Here is a 12,177-nt window from a genome sequence, read left to right on the forward strand (position 1 = left end):
GTCCAAACTGGGTAATAAATACTATAAGCTACTTATAGCCCTTTGAAATCCAGATCCGGTTAAACGCAGTAATTATATTAAGTTTAATGAAGTACTTAGCACCATAAAGTACGTTAAGTATCTTGTGGATTAGTAGTAGTAGGTACTAATTCTTAATAGTAACTGTGTTTAGGCCTTAGTAGTTATAGTAAATTTATATACCGCCACCAGGCTTAGTAGTAAGGAGGAGTAATATAGTAGCTAATAAGGTTAATTTATAAATAAAACCCTTATCTAGCATCTTATTAATCCACTTCTTTATATACCTAAGTTTAGCAGGTAAAAGTAGTCTATTTTTATAGTACGGGGCCTAGTTTCTAGAGATAATCTTAATTTTATAGTCCTATAGTTAGTAAAGGGGCAGCTTATCTATATTATTAGGGAGAAAGTGCTTAATATATTTATAAAACTCCTTTAATAGGCGTTATTGAATATCTTTACGGGTTAATCCTAGTTTGCCTTTTAGGAAAATTTTAATATTAGTATTAACTATCTTCCAATATAAAAGCTTGGGTTTAGTTTTTAGATTTATTTTAAAGAAGTTATAGAAATAGGGGAAAAGCACTTTATAGGCTTCCTTTATTATATAGTCGCCTTCCACTAACTAGTAGAAAGACCTTTTTAATAGGTTCGGTACTTCTATTAGGCCTATAGGTAGCTCTCTAAGCAGCTATTAGTACTTATCTTATTTAACTAGTTCTACTAGCTCCGCTATATAGATCCTTATTACCTTTACGTCTTTTTATTTATAGAACTAGGTGAAATTAATAGTATAAGTATATTTAATATTGTCTAGGTTAGGGCGTATCTAGTTCTCTAGTGCTATAGCTAGACTAGTACGGCTTAGTTAGCCTAGGGGGGCGGAAATAAAGCGGCGGCCCTATATAGTACGTGCGGGAGATAGGTATAAGGTTAGGCGTTATAGTAGCGCAGTTTCTATTATCTAGGTCTTAGTAGTTCTATAGCTAATCCTTACTATAACGCAAGCTATAGTGTGCGTATATAGCATATAGCATAGTTTTAGGTATTAGGCTAGGCGGCTAGGGTTTAAATAGTACCTAGGTTAGGGTTAGATTCTTAATAATAGCAATATAAAGCAGACCTTCTTCCTTAGTCTTAGTAGGGCTAGCTAGCCCGTTATTTTAGTCTTAAGTGCTAAGGTAGTCTAGTCTTTTACTATCTTATTTCTTTACAGCTATATAGGCTCCCCTTTATTAGGAACGTCTTCTACTATTAAGGCTTTATATATAGTCCTAGGCATTAGGCTTAGTAGTGCTAAGTATTTACGTAGGGCGTCCCTATTACTATTAGTTATCTCCTACAGGAGGTAGTACCTAGAGTAGTAGTCTAAGTTAAAGCGGATTTTAAGTTTCCTAAAGCTGGGACAGGGCTTATGCTTTTAAAGCCAGGGCATATCTAGGATAATTAGGGTAGTGGGTAAGAGTTTAATAATAAAAAAGAGTATAGCTTTAGTATAAAGGCCAATTAATATTTAGGTAGTAAAGTAGTCCGTAATAAGCGAAGTTAAGATACTATCTATAAGGCGTAGTGGCCTAGGTACTAGCAGCTTCTTAATTATAACGTTATACTTTCTTATAATAGACTCTGCGTTAGTAAATACTATTATAGTACTACCGGAGTCTATTAGGCTTACTATATTAATATAAACTTAGGGGTATAGGTTATATAATAAGGAGAGTTAGGTTTAAATAAGGATTAATTTCTTATTACTATTTACTAATTTAAGATTAAGTAGCAGCTTACTAATAGAAAGAATTAATTAATCTAGTAATAAGGACCTAATCTTCTCGTCTTCCTCCTTATATAGTTTAGACCCTTAAACGTAACTTAGTTTAAGGGTTTACAATTTAATAACTAGGGTATAAGGCTGTCTTAATAGGGCGGTCTAGTATCTATCTAGCTAGTGGTATTAGTTTTAGTCTTAGTTAGGGTATAAAAAGATAATACCTTACTAATAATATAGCTGTGTTTGTATTTGCTAGCGCGGAGTCGCTAATACTAGGCGTTATTAACGGGTTAGGCTCCTATATAGGGTATAGTTTAGAATAACTAAGCCGTAGGGTTAAAAGGGGGGGGGTTATCTACTACAGCTATAATAGGCTCCGCGGTCGCCGCGTTTATAATAAACTCTATAGTTACTACGTCCACGGTTATTAATTTACGTTATTTAATAGGGTAGTATTAGGACTAGGTTTACTATCTTAGTAGGGTTATAGGCGTCCTTTTAGTAGCTAGGTAGGCTATAGGTAAGGTATAATCTATTATTAACGCGGTACTTACACTCCGTGTCAAAGATTTTATTAAGGTCTATAGGTTCTCTAGTTACTGCAAGGGTTAGGGTTAATATAGGGGTAGGAGTTTAGGCAAGTAGGTGGTAGTTAGTGTTCTTTTTAAGGTTAGTTTAGTATATATAGTTTATAAGGTTCTTAGCGAATATATCTACCTACTTACTCTAACCTATATAGTTACTATTATTAATTTTATAGGTAAGTCTAAGTACTAGCTCTTCCATCTTTAGAGAAATAAACTTTTAAAGTAGGTTTACCTTTTATTTATCTATCTTCTTAGCGCGGACTATTAGCTTATTAAGCTCTCCCTTTTAGGACTAGTAATTACACTCGCCCTAGGGGAAATAGTTAAGCTTATTCTTTATAACCTAGGTTATATTAAAGACCTTATAGTAGGTAGTAAGGTCTTTAAGCATATCTTCCTTAATAGGCCATTTTTACGCAGATATATTATTTGGGTTCTTATATATAAGCTATAGGCCCTACTTAATAAACTTATAGGCCTTATTCTTTAGTATATCTAAGATATAAAGGATCTAGGACTAAACTATATTAAAGTAGTCCTAGTCCCAGTTAAAAACTCCCTTAATTTTAATATACTAGGTTTTAAAATTAGCTTATTATTCTAGCGGGGTACCTTTTCCGCTAAATATTAGCGGGTCTTTAGATCTCCGTTTTTTCTGCTAGGTTACTACCGTTATTATAAGGGTTAATTATTTTAAAATAGCAATAGTCTCTGCTTAGGAGTTAATAGTTCCTATCTAGAAAGTAATAAAGGCCCTAAGGTTTTTTATTAGCTTTTTTATTAGTGGTGTTTATATTATATATATACTATAGTCCTACTTTAATGTTATTAAGGAACTCGTTAGTATAGTTAATAAAAGTAAAATAAGCTTTACTAGGCTTAAAGGTCTTAGGGTATAGTAGGGAGCGGCGGATTATCTATGCGATATTAGGGTATATTTCTATAAAGAGGTTTATAAAAACGTCGCGGGGGTTCTAGGTTTCGGCTATTTTGGTATTATTAGTATTACCCATCTAGGCGCTAGGTAAAAACTAAGGATTATTTTAGAACTGTGCTAGGGATATATCCGTTTCAGCAGAGGCGCGTATAGGTCGCGATTACTCTAAGGCGGAGGTTAATTAGCTAGGGTATAAGGAATTAGTAATTGCGACGGGGCGTAAATTAAAAATACTATAAACTATTACAGTGCTATAATAAAGTAGACTAAATAACTACGTTATAGTATAAAGAGGGGAAGAAGGTGGAAAGGGGGTATTATATATAAATAGTAGGGCCGGCCGCTAAGTCACTAGTGGTGGGCTAGCTAATAGTAGGAAATAGTATAAGATAGTATAAAACAGTATGCGCTAGGTTAGTGCCGTGACAGCTTATTAGAGCTTAAGTAAAAATAAGTAAAAATAGGGAAATAAAAAAATCTATTAAGTTAGGTATTAAGTTAGTTGTTAAATACGCTAATTGCGTAGGCTATGTATAGGCTACGTGTTAAAACCGTCAAATACGCTAACTGCGTCAACTGCGGCCAATTGGCCTAGTTGGCAGTATTTGATTTTCACTTAACGGGTAGTTTAAGTTTCAGCCTACAAATATTTTCCCGATTTAGTAGCTATTTTATAGGGGATACTAATACTAGTGGTTTTTAAGATCTTACTATCCTATATAAAAACTTTTCACTACTACCTATAACGTCTTAACAACTACTATCTCCTACCTATACACTATATAATATCTTTATATTAGCTTTACTAAATCTAAAAACTAGTAGGTTTATAGTCGTTATCTTATATAGATATATAGTCCAATTTTAACGGCCTAAAAAAGTATATAATATATATACTATATTTAAAACTAAGTAAATATTATAGTATATAATAGGTTATACTTTAAAAGTACTACTTAATAGCTAGCTTATCTATATTTACCTAATCTAACTAGCGTATAATATATAACGCTAAGGAAGAATCTATAAAGGAAGCTATTCCTTTTCTCTTAAAGCCCCTAAGCATAAATATCTTAAAAAGTTACAATTGGCTTTCTTTTAACTAAAGCTAAAAAAAGGCTACTTTAAATTATTCTCTAAGACGATAGGAAAGGATAAAGAAGGTAGATGATTTAAGGAATATAGAGCTATATAAACCCCTAAGCACTTATTATTATTAGACTGCAACCTATATAGAGGAGGGAGAAAGTAGATGCAAAGGCAACTAGGATCTTCTCTCTCTTTAAAGAAACTATTTTATATAAAGAAAGAAAGGGAGGCACTTTTTCCATTTCTAGATAGAATAGAAATAGCTACTAAAAAGTGGCTAATAACAGCAGGATCCTTAAAGGGAGGTAACTCCTACTAGGCTCCTAGTAGACAGATATTAAAGAGTAAAAGAATAAAAATAAGCTATAAGTAGGATAGGGGCAGGCGTTAGGGGCTCGTAATTTTATAATTTCTTATAGTTTTTTTTACTGTTTTTAAACTACCTATTAGTTATTAACAACCTAGTACTTTACTAGGGAGCGGTAAACCCCTAGCTTAGAGGTTTATAAACTATTAGGATATAGCTACTAATATATATTAAGCTGCCTAAAGGAATTTAAATATATAGAACTATAGCGCTATAGCTTAGAGGCTGCATGCGTAGTATTATACGTAGTATAATATAATAGATATAAAAAATAAAAAATAAAAACTAACGCTAGGAAAATCCAAAACTCTTCTTTCCTTAATAAATCTTTTTTATATTATAGTGTTAGGTGAAACCTAAGTAGATAGCTATATAGCCGTAAGGTATAGGCGACCCTAGGGCAACCTAGGGGTGACTCGCCTGTAAGGCACGTGCTCTATATATACCTAGGGAAAACCCTTCCTACCTCGTATATAGACTTCTCCTTTTCCCTTAAGGATTTGTCTCTATCTATATAATATACCTATTGTTTTATTATTAGACTTCCTATCTACATTTTTACCTTATATTTAAATCCTTACTAATCCCCTTAGGAGGATAGCCGGTTTAATTTTTCTATAATACCTCTAAAAAGAAAACCAACGCCTATACCTAATGGTAATACACTAGCGATACAACTGTAGAACGCCTTAGGATCTAGTATAGACGAAACCGCTAGAAGCATACTAGAAGCATCTAAGCCATTTCCTAAATCTTAAAACGATTAGATATCTATAAACGCTAAAGACTAGTTTAACTTATATACCTAGGCTTAATAGGAGCTTAGTAAGGTTACTAGCGTCCTACCTAATACCGCTAATATAAAGGAGCTAGATAAGCTGGCTAAGAAAATAGCTAACTTATAGAGCATTATCAATTTAATAAAGCCCTCCTATTGCCTCTTTAGTAAAGAGTATAAGTTATATAGCGAACGCATACGCTAAATAAATCTTAACGCCCTAGTTAAGAAGCTACTACCCAATATTAGCGGTACTACTTAACAGTATTTTAACTGGTAGATCGCCGCAGTTAAGAACCGATTTAAGGTTAATAATACTAACTACGACTATAAGCGACGCACGCGCTAGGCCATTAAAGGTCTTATAAAAGAGAAGACAATTACCTAACTAGTTTATCGCCGGTTAGGTACTAAGGATAAGGGTCCCTTACTATAGGATAAATTTAAGACTATAGTTTAAGACCATATTAGGAACCCTATAGTAAGACGCTTTAATAACGCTATAATGTACTATATAGCTGTTATAAAAAAGAACTAGAGGTTTAACGTCTTCCTAGCCTATATACGTAGCTTAGAGGACCTCTTCTTATATACCCCTTTTGTTAATCCTAAATAATAGGTAAACTTTTAGTTCTTATATCTCCTAGCCTACCTATAAGTAGAGCTCTTCTGCCAGAACTTCGCCTAATAGGTAAGAACCGCTAAAGACCTCTTTAACGAAATCCGCTATATAGAGTAATTGCTTAATACTATAAAGCTCGCGGAAGATCGCGTAAGTAGTAGTAGCAAATTATTATATACGAAGCGCGGCCGTAGTATAGGCTCTATAGAGTTAGGCTTAGGGAACAGAACTTAAAAAGGGCGACGCTTTTTTAAGTAAACTTTTAGGGAGACTACCTAATAGCTAGATAGCTTAGGGGACCCCCTAGACGCTAGTGCTACGTAGGCGAGTTAAAGGACCGTAGGTGGCTATTATAAAGAATACTAGAAGCAGGCTAATAAAGAAAAGTTAGCTCGGGCTTTAGAAAACCTAAAGCCCTAGTAGCGTATCTCTTTTAACTGTAACTAGGGCCTAATATAGAGGGAAAGAAGAAACGTATTATAGTATATATTGCGATAGATACGCCCTAGGGCGAAGTCCGCCTATATACTTTATATAATAATAAGTGCTAAATTAACCTTATTAATTAAGATATTGTCTATAGGTTTAACCTGCCTATACGCTACGCGCTATATTTATATAAACCTATTATATATTTCCTTAATAGCAACCAGATAATAATCTAGGATGCTTATAATCTAATAGTTACCACTAGCGACTCTTAGGGTACCTCTCGCACTATTAACCCGTAGACCTTTTAAGGTAGCTTATTTAATAGTTATAATATAGTTTTTAGATAAAATTAGCTTGTGGGAGTAGATCTATTAATTAGCTTCCGTTCTAGATAGTTTATCTAGGGTACTTTAGACCCTAGACGCCTTTAAATAGTTACCCTTAACGCTCTCCTAGCAGATATTAAGGCTGGCGAAATAGTCTATTCGCTATAGCTAGAAGACTCCTTCTTTACGCCGGTTGTAAATATAATAGAGAACCTATTATTACTGGCAGCGAGTACCTATATAGACCCTCTAGATATAGAGACACTGGTTATAAATATAGTAGAGGACCTGCTATTACTAGCAGCGAGTACCTATAGAGACCCTCCGGTGCCGGCGTAGATTACCTATATATAAGGGGGAGGTGATTAAAACCCTAAAACTATTAAGTATACTACAGTAGAGCTGTATATACTTTTAGTACGAGTATACCTACGAAACGTATATTAGCTGTACCCTTCTCTTTACTAGCTTCCGGAAGCACACTACTATATAATAGTCGCTTCGACCTCCGTGGCCCCTAGCCTACTAGATATATATAAGGAGGATATTAATGTCTTCTCTAATAAGCTAGTAAGTATACTACTGCAGAACTCTAAGTACAACTACGCAATTAACTTAGAAGAAGGTAAGACGCCACTATAAATACCCCTCTATAACCTCTTATAGAAAGAGTTATAGATCTTATAAAAGTACCTAGACAGTGCTCTTAAAAAGGGCTAAATTAGGCCTAGTAAGTCGCCTACTAAAGCGCCTATCCTCTTCGTACTAAAATTAGACGGTATAATACGGCTATACGTTAACTATAGACGCCTAAACAAGATCACGATTAAAAATTGGTACCCTCTACTACTAGTCGGCGAACTCTTTAATAGGCTTAGCTATGCGAGGATATTTATAAAGCTAGATCTTTGTAATACATACTATAGGATTTATATTAAAAAGGGAGACGAATAAAAGACCGCATTTAAGATATACTACGGTCACTTTAAGTACCTAGTAATGCCCTTTGGTTTTGTTAACGCCCCTATAACTTTTTAAAGCTATATTTATAAAGCTTTAGGAATCCTAGTAAATACCATTTATATAATTTACCTAGATAATATTCTTATCTACTTAAATAACGAGGACAAGTACGTCGAGTACGTTAAGTAGGTACTGCGATAGCTCCGTACTTAGGGCCTATACGCTAAACTGTTAAAATATATCTTTTATATTAAAAACGTTAAGTTCCTAGGCTTTATTATTACCCTTAGGGGTATTATAATAGACCCTAACCGCGTAAAAGCTATTAAGAAATGGCCTAAGCCTAAGTCCTATAGGGACATCTAGGTCTTCCTTAGCTTTGCCAACTTCTATAGGCGATTTATCTAGAACTACTTAGATACTATATACCCCCTATATATATATCTTATATAGGCACATCGCGACCTAATATTAGATAGGGAGAAGAAGAAGAAGAAGCGTAAGTTAAAAGGGCCTACTAAATAGTATTAACCCTAGTCCTGGCCCAATAATACGCAGTAGGCGTTCTATAAGCTACGCGCTACGTTTATATAGGCTCCTCTACTTTACCACTTTAACCCTAATTTACCCCTAATAGTAATTACTAACGCTTCTAATTATGCCTATAGCGGTATACTTCTGCAGCCTTTAGGGTAGGAAGATTAACTCTACTAGTACCCGATCGCCTATTACAGTTAAAAGCTTACTAGCCTAAAAGTATAGTATAATACGCATAATAAAAAACTACTCGCTATAGTGCAATGCTTTAAGATATAGCGCTATTACCTTAAATACGCCGCGTATGTAACGCGCGTGCTCTACAATTATAACAATCTTAGGTACTTTATAACTACTAAAAGCTTATCTACTCGCTAGGCCTAATACGCTAAGGAACTAGCTAAGTTTAATTTTAAGATTAAATATAAGCTAGGTAAGATAAATCCTACTAATATACTATCCCGGCGCCTAGATTATACTAAAGGCTTTAAAGATAGTAGTAAGAGGATAATCCTTAATACTATACTACCTATATTATAGCAAAAGTTGCGGGTTATAGGCCTTATAGGCAGCTTTAGTACTACTATACTATACTAGCGAGTAGCATACGTGCAGTATACGAGTAACCCTTATAAACTTGGCGCCGGCGGACTAGAGCGTCCTACTATTCTCTTTAAGACCACTTTAACCGGCCTAATAGCGCTTAACCCTAGAGAAGACCCCTTAGCCTAGGCTATAGTCCCCCATAATAACCCAGCGAGTTACCTACGCATTATATATTACTTTACTAGCACTAACTTTACGCAAAGTCTTATGCTATAGTAAAAGGTAGTAGTAGCTGCTTTAGCTAAAACGGCGTTTACAAAATACCCCCCTAAGTCACTAGTTAATTTTATTTGCGGAGTATAAAAAAGGGACGCCTTTACACGCTCTATATATAATTAGTTAACCTAGAAATAAGTTCTTACCGGTAATAAGGACTATACCCTTAATAATTAAGAACTCCTAAGGTAAAATAATAAGGTCTAGGTGCTGAATTGCACACTACTATAATAGGAGATCTTTAAGCGGAATTATGACAATCCTATAGGCGGCCACTATAGTTTTAACTATACCTTTAAGGTAATCGCGCGAAAGTACGCTTAAAACGGCCTTACCTAGGACCTCTGTAAATACCTAGATAATTATAATACCTATTAACGCTCTAAATCGCGCCGCTATAAACCCTATAGTAAGCTATAGCCTCTTTAGGCCCCCACCTAAGCCTAGCGGCATTATTTACTTAACTTTATTATAGATTTCCTAGAGTCTAAGACTCCTAATAGCGTAGAGTATAACTCCGTCCTTATCCTTATAGACCGTTTTATAAAGCTAGTACGCTACTATCTAGTGCGTAAGATAATTAACGCTACGCAACTTATAGAACTCTTATTTAGAGTCTTTGCGTAAATAGGGCCTCTAAATAATATTATCTCTAATAAGGGTAGTGTATTTATAAGCGAGTACTAAAGTACTATATACTACTATCTCTGTGTTTAATATAAACTTAGCACTATATTCTACCCGTAAATAGATAGTTAGATAAAGCGTTAGAACTAGGAGCTTAAGGTATACCTATATATATTTACAAACTAGGAACAGTCTAATTAGGCCTCCCTACTTAAAGAAGTAGCCTTTACCTATAACTTTAAGGTCTATACTATAATAAAGCGTTCCCCTATTAAGCTCGCCTATAGCTAGCTACTAAACGTCCCGGACGAAGTCCTGAATAGCGTTTAAAACGCCTAGTAAGGTAGGGAGGAGTCTAAGTTAACGAATGTCCAACTCGCAGAGATGTATCTATAACGCCTGCGCCTTATATATAAGGTAGCGGCGGCGTTAATAATGCACGCCTAAAAGCTTTAGGTAAAATACTATAATTATTACCACTTAGCTAAACACTTCGCCGTTAGTAAACGAGTCCTGCTTTCCTCTAAGAACATCTGCATAAAACGTCCCTATAAAAAGCTTAAATATAAGTTTATAGGACTGTTTTAGATCCTAGAGCGTATAGGGTAGCAAGTATATAAGCTAGAGCTCCCACCTAGTCTTCTATATCTCCCTACTAGAGCCTTATAGGTTACGCCCTAGGTTTTAACCCCTAGTAGTAAAAGAGCTTAAGGAAGGCAGCTGGGAAGTAGAAGTAATTATTGCCTACTAGGATCGTGCTAGATAACTATAGTACCTTATTAAATAGCTAGGATGGCCGAATAAGTATAATAAATAGAAATATAAGATAGAACTTAAGAATTATTAATAACTGCTAAATAAGTACCGTAAGCGGGATACCTTAGCCTTATAGCCGAAGCGTAGGCAAAAAGCAAGCGCCGCTATTAAAATATAACCTGCGTTAAAGCGGAGCAAAGGACGTCCCAAGAGATTAAAGAATAAGCAACGATTGCTGTAAGAACTGCAGCCTTAATTTAGAAAGCACCCTTTCTAAACCTAGTCCGTTACTCTATACTAGCTAAGCAGATTGTTTATATATTAGAGAATAGGCCTATTTATAACTGGGGTCTATTTAACCGGGGTCCACAACCTGCTAGTAACCTACTAATGGTAACCTATACTAATAACTTATATACTATTTTATATATATACTACGTAGATAACGCATAAGGCTAAAGTATAGGTTAGCGGCGGGTTTAACGGGTATATAGCCTTACCGTCCTAATCTGGCTGTATATAAATAACCTATAACTTACCTACGAGGTACTAGCGACCTGCCTATATAAGCGAGCTTTGGAATATTTTTAGTCTACTAAATTTAGGCGACGGTATTAAGCTTTACTAGCTCTACCTATTAAATGGACTAATTAGGATTTTCTATACTAGGTATATAAAATTGCTATTAGCTTAGTTAAATGCGGGGGAGTTTTAGCAAGGCAAATCTAACTAATTAAACAACTTTAACCGCTGGTTAAAGTTCCTTAACATCTTCGTACCGCGTATATATACTACCTGTTTCTCTATACGCAAAATTAAGATACTCTTTCCCCTTTAAATTTTTTCCTTACTAAGGTTTTTTATAGGGTTTTATTGAGGCTTAAGTATATAAAGGATCGGGAACGACCCTTTTTAAAGGGGGGGGCATTATTAGGTAAAACCTAAGTAGATAGCTATATAGCCGCAAGGTATAGGCGACCCTAGGGTAACCTAGGGGTGACTCGCCCGTAAGGCACGTGCTCTATACATACCTAGGGAAAACCCTTCCTACCTTACACATAGACTCCTTTTTTTCCCTTAAGGATTCGTCTCTGTCTATACAATATACTTATTGTTCTATTATTGGACTCCCTATCTATATCCTCACCTTATATATAGCAATATTAACTTAAGCCTAATTTCTTTACGAGGAGTATTATTATAACAAAGCCTTATAGGAGTACTATAGTAGACTTATTAATAAGCTAGGTATATAGGTAAATAAAATAATAAGCTTTAACTAGTAAAGTGTTACGGAGTAAGTATAAATAACAATAATATATAGCGAAGTAGATATTATTAAGCTACGTATATAAACTATATAATAAAGTTAAGACGTTATATAAGGAAAGAAGGTAAGGAAACAGAAAAAATGAGTATATATTATTAACTTAGTTGCTTAGTTAATATATAGGGTAGAATAGGATTTAGGTAGTAATCTTAATAGAACTTAATAAGATTTAGTAAACTTAGTAGAATATAGTAGAATATAGCAGATTACCGTCTTAT

The sequence above is a fragment of the Cenococcum geophilum genome (assembly GCF_001692895.1).
Source record: "Cenococcum geophilum 1.58 unplaced genomic scaffold K441scaffold_27, whole genome shotgun sequence".
Lineage (NCBI taxonomy): Eukaryota > Fungi > Ascomycota > Dothideomycetes > Gloniales > Gloniaceae > Cenococcum > Cenococcum geophilum.